The following is a 7,886-nucleotide window of genomic DNA, read 5'->3' on the forward strand; positions in this document are numbered from 1 at the left end:
TGGGCCACCATCACTTGGGTGTAGCAGAGACTCAGGAGCAGGGGAGTAGGGACGCTCGGTGGGGAAACAAGGCAGGCTCCAGGTGTGCTCTGTCTGCAGGGTATCAGCCCTGGGAAGCGGCGGGGGAGCTAGCTGGAAGCAGGGCCTCCTGTGTGCTTGGCTACAGGTGCATATTTGACTTTCTCTGATGGACCCTAAGTTGGATGTGGGTGACAGTTGGGGAAGTTGTCGTCATGAATGGAATCCTGGCTGTGGAGGGTGGATCACTGCAAGGGTTATTGTTTGGCTTCCTGGACTGTTGCTAGGGATCATGGTCTGACCTCCTGCGAGTCTGCCTTGCAGACAGTAGGCTGGCTGTCTGGACGGGTCCCTGCAGAGAGTGGATTGATTTCCCGGACTAGCTGCTGTAGGCTGGGGGCTAGAGTTCAGTTTTCATGTGTGGTCTGACCACTGTCCACCTCTGTATTCAGTCTCTCATAGTTTTGAGAGCGGGACAGCAGTGCCGAGAGTCAAAAGATCTGAAAACGTACAGGAAAACCTTTACATTATAGGAGTAAAAGTAGCCAGCTCTTTGTTTTGGTGGACATGCCTCATTTTGCTGCACTTCACTTTCCTGTACTTTGCAGATACTGTGTTCTTTACAGATGCAGGTTTGCACGGCACCGTTTTTCCGACAGCATTTGCTTCCTTTGAGTCTCTGTGTCACATTTTGGCAATTCTCACAATATTTCAGACTTTTTCATTATTATTATATTTGTGATGGTGATCTGTGTTCAGTGATTATGACTCCCTATAGGCTCAGGTGACGCTTAGCACTTTTAGCCATAAGATATTTTTAAATGAAGGTCATATACATTTTTAGACACGTTATTGCACACTTACTAGACTATGGTATAGCGTGAACGTAACTTTTATATGCACTGGGAAACCAAAAAATTCATTTGACTTGCTTTACCGTGACGTGCCTCTTATTACAGTGGTCTGGAACTAAACCTGCATTATGTCTGAGGTTTGCCTGTATACAAAAAAGATCTTTGGGCTCACGATGCTTTGCAACACTCTTGAAATGCAGTGATTCTGACCTTAATTTTTCTAGGAGCTCTCTAGGCCGTAATTAGAAATGTCCAATTGAAAGAGAATTCTCTGAAGGGACAGAGAAGGAGTGCAATTTATTTAGCTTTGCAATTAGAACAAAAGTGATTCCTAAGAACAACAAAGATGATAAATCATTCTGGGGCAAAATGTAGAGAGATGCAAACAAGTGAGGGTAAAAACCATCCTGGAAGAGAAAGTCAGGTGAAGTGCAGGTGCCCAGAGGTTACTGCAAAATGAACGAATACTTAGAAGATCCAATGTGCTATCAGACCCCTCACCAAGGGGAATTAAAAAAGACCAGTGGAAAATTACAACAGCATAAGAAATAATTACAATAGAAGCCTTGATCAGATTAAAAAGTGTGTAATAAGAAAATAGCTTCAAGTCTGAGGCATGTCATAAAGCAGACACTGTTATCAAGGAAGATGCTAAAATGTTAGTATGCTTTGTAGAAAATACCGTTTTGAATATGGTAGTTTGACTAACAGTTGAGGGCTCCTCATTATGAAATAGATGAGAATCTTTTTTTCTGGGAGAGCTTTGAAGGAGCAAAGCAAGCACCAGTTCAGTGATGATCAGAATAACACCAGCAGAATAGAAGAGGGACACACAAAATAAACCTCCCAGGCTGCTGGAGCTTTTAATTTCCATCCAGAAAATCCAGCTTTATCTGTGGATGCTATTGTCATTTTAAGACTGTTAGTTGCATTTGTGAAATTCCTAGATTAAAAAAAATGAGGCTGGTGATTACATATTTTTTACCCACTTTATTTCATTTCAATACTGAATTATTTTCAAAGAGGATACTTTAAAAAAAAATTTTTTTTTTTAACATTTATTTACTTTTGAGACAGAGAGAGACAGAGAATGAATGGGGGAGGGTCAGAGAGAGAGGGAGACACAGAATCCGAAACAGGCTCCAGGCTCTGAGCTGTCAGCACAGAGCCCGATGTGGGGCTTGAACTCACGGACCGTGAGATCATGACCTGAGCCGAAGTCGGACGCTCAACCGACTGAGCCACCCAGGTGCCCCCAAAGAGGATACTTTTATTTTTGGTAAGACGTATACATAAATAACAAAATCAATCCCACTCTTACTATAAAATCTTTTCTCTCTTTTAGTCTGTTCTGACTGCTGTGACAAAATTACCATAAGCTGGGTAGCTTATAAATAATGGAAATTTACTTTTTAATTTTGAAGGTTAGAAATCCAAGCTCAGGTGCCTGCAGATTCTGCAGAAATGCCCCCCTTCCTGGTTCACAGGTGACCGTCTTCTTACATTGTCCTCACTTGGCAGAAAGGACAGGGGAGCTGTCTGGGGTCTCTCTTGTAAGGGCACTAATCTGACTCATGAGGGCTCTGCCCATTTTAAGTACCATCACATTAGAGATTAGGTTTCAACCTATGGGTTTGAGGAGGACACAGATATTCAGTCCTCAGCACTCCCCAAATGTTTTCAGGAGCTGGGCAAGAGAAAAACCCCAGCAATTAGAATAATTTATTCATTATAAATGTTATTATATGCATTAAAGGAGACTTGGAAAATGCAGACTCATAGAAAGAAGAAAAATACTAATGAATAATTCTGTCATTTAAACAAAACTGTATTTAAAAAGTTTCGTATTAAATTTTCTTCCAACGTTTTTCCTTGAGTATAATTTTTTAACATGTTTTTAAGAATCCGTTTTTGTATTTTATTTTCTTCACTATAGATGTTAAGTAATCTTAACATCTATAAATTAGGAGAAAGTAACAGGTTTCACCTCTGTATCCCTTACCTGGAACAGTAATTGGATACTTTTGGGTACTTTTGTTTTACCAAGTATTCTTTTTTTTTTTTTTTTTTTAAGAAGAGTCCTTTTGAGGCCAACCTGCTTTAGTTTGTAAGCTAATGTGGAACTTTCATGGAGACATTCTCAAACCTGTATCTTTGAATTTGAGCCTAACACTTCTATTAATTTTGGGAACATAGCTGGTTTAAAAGTTATACATAAAGGTTTTTTTGTTTGTTTTAAATGTTTATTTTTGAGAGACAGAGAGAGAGAGAGCGCGGGGGAGGGGCAGAGAGAGAGGGAGACACAGAATCCGAAGCAGGCTCTAGGCTCCAAGCTGTCAGCACAGAGGCCAACGTGGGGCTCGAACTCATGAACCACGAGATCATGACTTGAACTGAAGTTGGATGCTTAACCCACTGAGCCACACAGGTGACCCAAGTTTTGTTTTTAACTTCTAGAACCGTCCCCCCACCCCCACTGTATACCTTTTTCCTGTTTTTATAAAACTTTTTAATCTGCCACATTTCAAACACCCACAAGAATAGAGTGAATAATCTGATAAACCCCTGTGTATGATCACCGCCTTTAACCATCAGACCTACTTTTGTATGTGAGTTTGAATCCTGTGGTAAACCTCTGTGTAGAATAAACACTTCTGGAGGAATGTTTTACATTCAGTAACAAGATCATTCCCTCAGTAAGAAACAGCAATCCCAATGAAGTATTTTGCTTTAAATCTTGATTAAGGCTTGTCTGTATTTTTAGGTTCCTAAATGTGGCTGATTCAGTCAGCCTTGGTGATTGTAGGTGGTGATGCTCAGTGGGATTTTTGTGATTGGGTGTTTTATCAGAAACCCTCACCCCAGAAACTCCTCTGTTTTATTTTTAACTTTGATTTTCTTGTTCTTTGGTTCTTAGTTTTGATTAATTTCTTGATTGGCTAGAGTATTTAGTGAAAGGAATAATCTGTAGATCATAACCTTTAAAACTCCTTAAATATAATACATGTTGGTCTATTTTTTTGTGGCATTTTGTGTAGAAGAAAAAATATATAAAGAAAAACCTTTTTTCCCCCTCTTTAGGTATCCTCTTTTTTGTTGGTTTTTCCTGTGCTGTGGATTTAAAAAAAAAAAAAATCCTTGCCATTAAAATCACTGTGGTCCATCTGTTTTGTGTATATTGACTTTCCCTGGGGTATGGTGACCCTTTATAGTTTTTTGTAAGCTTCTGGGTTATGTGTCCTTCACAGCTTCCCACGGTCTATTTATTTATTATTTTCTGTGTATCACAAAGATCTTCTCACACCTCCCTCCCTCAAATAACAGTCACAGCTGCCTTTTCTACAGTTCTTGCCATGTGCCACAGACAATGTTCTCTCTATCTTATGGGCTTATTTCATGTTTGTCAATCACATTTCAGGTTCAATTTTTTCTATAGCAGCCGTTTAGCTGTATACTATCTGCATACAGGTCATCAATTTTAATGTTTTTTTCCATCTTGAAATCTCCCTTATTCTACCCATCTTCTGTCTTGTTGGTTTTTTTCAATAAAGTTTCCTGCTTATTTTACCTTTATGACTTTCTACTCTGATTTCATAAAGAAAGTGATTCCTTGGTGTGCCTGGGTGGCTCAGTCAGTTAAGCATCCGAATCCTGATTTGGGCTCAGGTCCTGGTCTCACGGTTCGTGAGATCAAGCCCCGCCTGAGGCTCTGCAGTGCACTCTGAGTGGAGTGTGGAGCCTGCTTGGGATTCTCTGTCTCCCTGTCTCTCTCTGCCCTTCTCTCTGTCTCTCTCTCTCTGCCTCTCTCTCAAACTAAATAAATAAACAGACTTAAAAAAAAAAAGAAAGTGATTCCTTGAGTCTTTTTTTATTGTGGCGAAATATACATAGCATACCATTTTATTTATTTATTTTTAAAATTTAAATTTTAATTACAAATTCAAGTGTAATTAACATGCAGTGTTATATTAGTTTCAGGCATAGAATGTCGTGATTCAAGAATTCTGTGTATTACTCACTGCTTGTCCCACAAGTGTACTGTTGACCCCCTTCACCTATTTTACCCGTTGTCCCCACCTCCCTTCTCTGGTAGCCACCAGTTTGTTCTATGTAAGAGCCTCTGTTTTGGTTCGTCACTTTGTTTTACGTAACATAGGATCAGAGTGCATGACTCTACTCATACGAGGTTCCCAGAGTGGCCAAATTCATAGAGATGGAAGAGAGAAGGGAAGGGCTTTGGGAGGAGAGAGTGAGGAGTTATTTTTATGGTTGCAGAGTTTCAGCTGGGGAAGGTGAAAAAGTTTTGGAGGCGGATGGTGGTGATGGTTGAACCATAATATGCCTGTGCTTAATCTTGAGGGTTTTTTTTTTCCAAATGCTAACAATTTAAAGACATTTTTCTCTTTTTACACTAAGTTATTTTCAGGGCTGTGTCAGAATCTTTGGAATAATGTTCCCTTTCTGCAATTTTGTGTGTGTGTGTGAGCCCCGCTAATGCACACCCACCCCACTGCCTTTCCATGAATCATTCTCACCTTCGGAGAGATCTGTGATCTCTGCAGACTTGCCATTTGGGGTCTAGCCTCACTCAGTATCACCACTGAATCCCTTTCTCAAATCTAGAAGTGGGTGACAAGCTGAACATGTATTTCCTACCCCAAGCCCCAGGATCTACTCAGTTTTTATCTAGTCTATTTTAAATAAATAAGGCAGTGCGTTCTTCTAAGCCTATCTCTATCCCCTGGTATGACTTCATATACTGAATATATATATAATATATCGTGAGTCTATAAAAACTTAAAGCACACACATTGCTGCACATCTGTCTGTTTTTACACCTATTTATTTATTTATTTATTTATTTATTTATTTAAGTTTTAAGTCTTCTACTTTAATTTCAAGGACCATGCTTTCCAGGAAAAGATTTACAAACGTCAGCCCTTCTTGCTCCATTCAGATGTTTCAGTCTCCAGTTAGAATGGTTTATAGAAAGGGATGTATTGATGGGGAGGGAATAACAAGCAGCGCATTACCTTTCTTTAAAAAAAAAAAAAAATCCCAATATTAAAGTAGCAGTAATACACAAAATGTCTGAAGGAACCAGGAAGGTAAGGAAATGAAGAAAGTGGTCTTAGTTGGGTCTGGGGAATTGGGGAACTGTGTGTAGACAGAGGAAAGCTTACTCCTAGACTCCAGTAATAATTTCCTGGTCTTCTGATTTTTTTATCAAAAGATTGAAATCTAGATTTTGTGAAATCACCAAATTGCTTGCACATGCAATAAGACTAAAACAAAACCGTAAACCAGAAAATGCTCTGTGTGCCCAACAGAACTGATCTATAGGTAAAAAGACAGCTGCCAAATGTATGGTTTATAGTCCTAGCATGTCCAAATCAAGGGCATTCCTTAGGGAAAGAATGTGTTATCACTTACTGTGAGTTGATGAGTTTTTCCTGGCCTCAGTCTGATTATCAGTGCCTTCATTTGTGATGTCGTGTTGAATTCTGTTTCCTACTATTTCCTGTACTTTTAACAGTAAAAACAACAGAAATGTCAAGCTTTTCTTCTTAAACCAGCAAACAATTTTTCATTTATTTCAGAGCAAGTATATAATATAATTGATCAGAGAAACTTTAGATTTAGTTTAAATGAGACATTCTGAATTCTTTCAATATTTTTGTCTCTTCTAATAATGGGTTTCATATCAAAATATCTCATATTCTGGCCCTGGTTTTGTGCACCTGTGATTTTTTTTTTTTTTTACCTTACTTGTGTGATTTTCAACAAGACTTAAAGTCTAAGTAATCTAACTTAGCCCACTTACATCTGCAAAATAGCCAAGTACGGCCTATGAGCTCATGTGAATGTGTTTCTGCTGTAAATGGAAGCCGTGCCCCTGAGGTCTCATTCCTGTGTGATATGGAACACCATTGCTCTTTCTACAGGAATGTGCAACAAGACAGGTCCATTCTGTCCCAGCTCCGGGCCGGGCATCGGCTAGTTCAGTGGTTGTCAGGCCACCATTACTGAACACTGCAGGCCGGAAGGCTTATTGAACAACAGACAGTTCTTTTCTCACAGTTCTGGGGGCTGGAAGTCCAAGATCAAGGTCCAGCAGCATTGGTTTCTGGTGATGGCTTGCAGATGGCTGCCTTCTCACAGTGTCCCCACGTGGTTTTTCCCCTGTGTGTGCACACAGGAGAGGTGTCCCTGCTGTCTCTTTTTCTTCTTGTAAGGACAGCGGTCCTATCAGATCAGGGATCCACCTTATGGCTTCGTGTAACCTTAATTGCCTCCTTAAAGGCTCTCTCTCTCCAGTCATTGGGGGTTAGCACGTCAACATAGGAATTTTGTGGGGACACAGTTTAGTCTATAATACCTACCTTATAAATGGTTCCTCTTCAGGGAACCTTGTTCTTTTCTGCAATGCAGCATACAATTATAAGGACCCAAATAATCTAATAATATAAATTATAGGCTGGGGTTATAGAAATGACTGCATAAATAGCAGAGGTATCAAAACTGAATATTCTCTTTTAAAATTATTTATTTTTTAAAAAATTTACATCCAAGTTAGTTAGCATATAGTACAATAATGATTTCAGGAGTAGAATCCAGTAATTCATCCCCTACATAGGACACCCAGTGCTCATGCCAACAGGTGTCTTCCTTAATGCCCCTTGCCTATTTAGCCCATTCCCCCACCCAAAACCTCTCCAGCAATCCTAAGCAAAACTGGATATTTTTGTTTCCTTCTTCATAGTGATGGAAACAGCTTTTGAGCTCACTTAATATGAAAACAAAACATTTTAAATGGGCAAAAGCTTATAAAATTATATATTATATATCCATTTATATGTATTATATGCAGTGTTATATATTATACATATATAAGTACATATATACATATAAATATATAAAATAAAATGACATGTTTCCAGCCATCTAATTCATATCCTAAAATTTAATTTTGCAGATTGCTTCACCCTAGAGGTAGTATGGTATCTTTGCTTT

This window comes from Puma concolor, chromosome D3 (assembly GCF_028749965.1).
Source record: "Puma concolor isolate L17-30 chromosome D3, mPumCon1.1.hap2, whole genome shotgun sequence".
NCBI classification, from domain to species: Eukaryota; Metazoa; Chordata; class Mammalia; order Carnivora; family Felidae; genus Puma; species Puma concolor.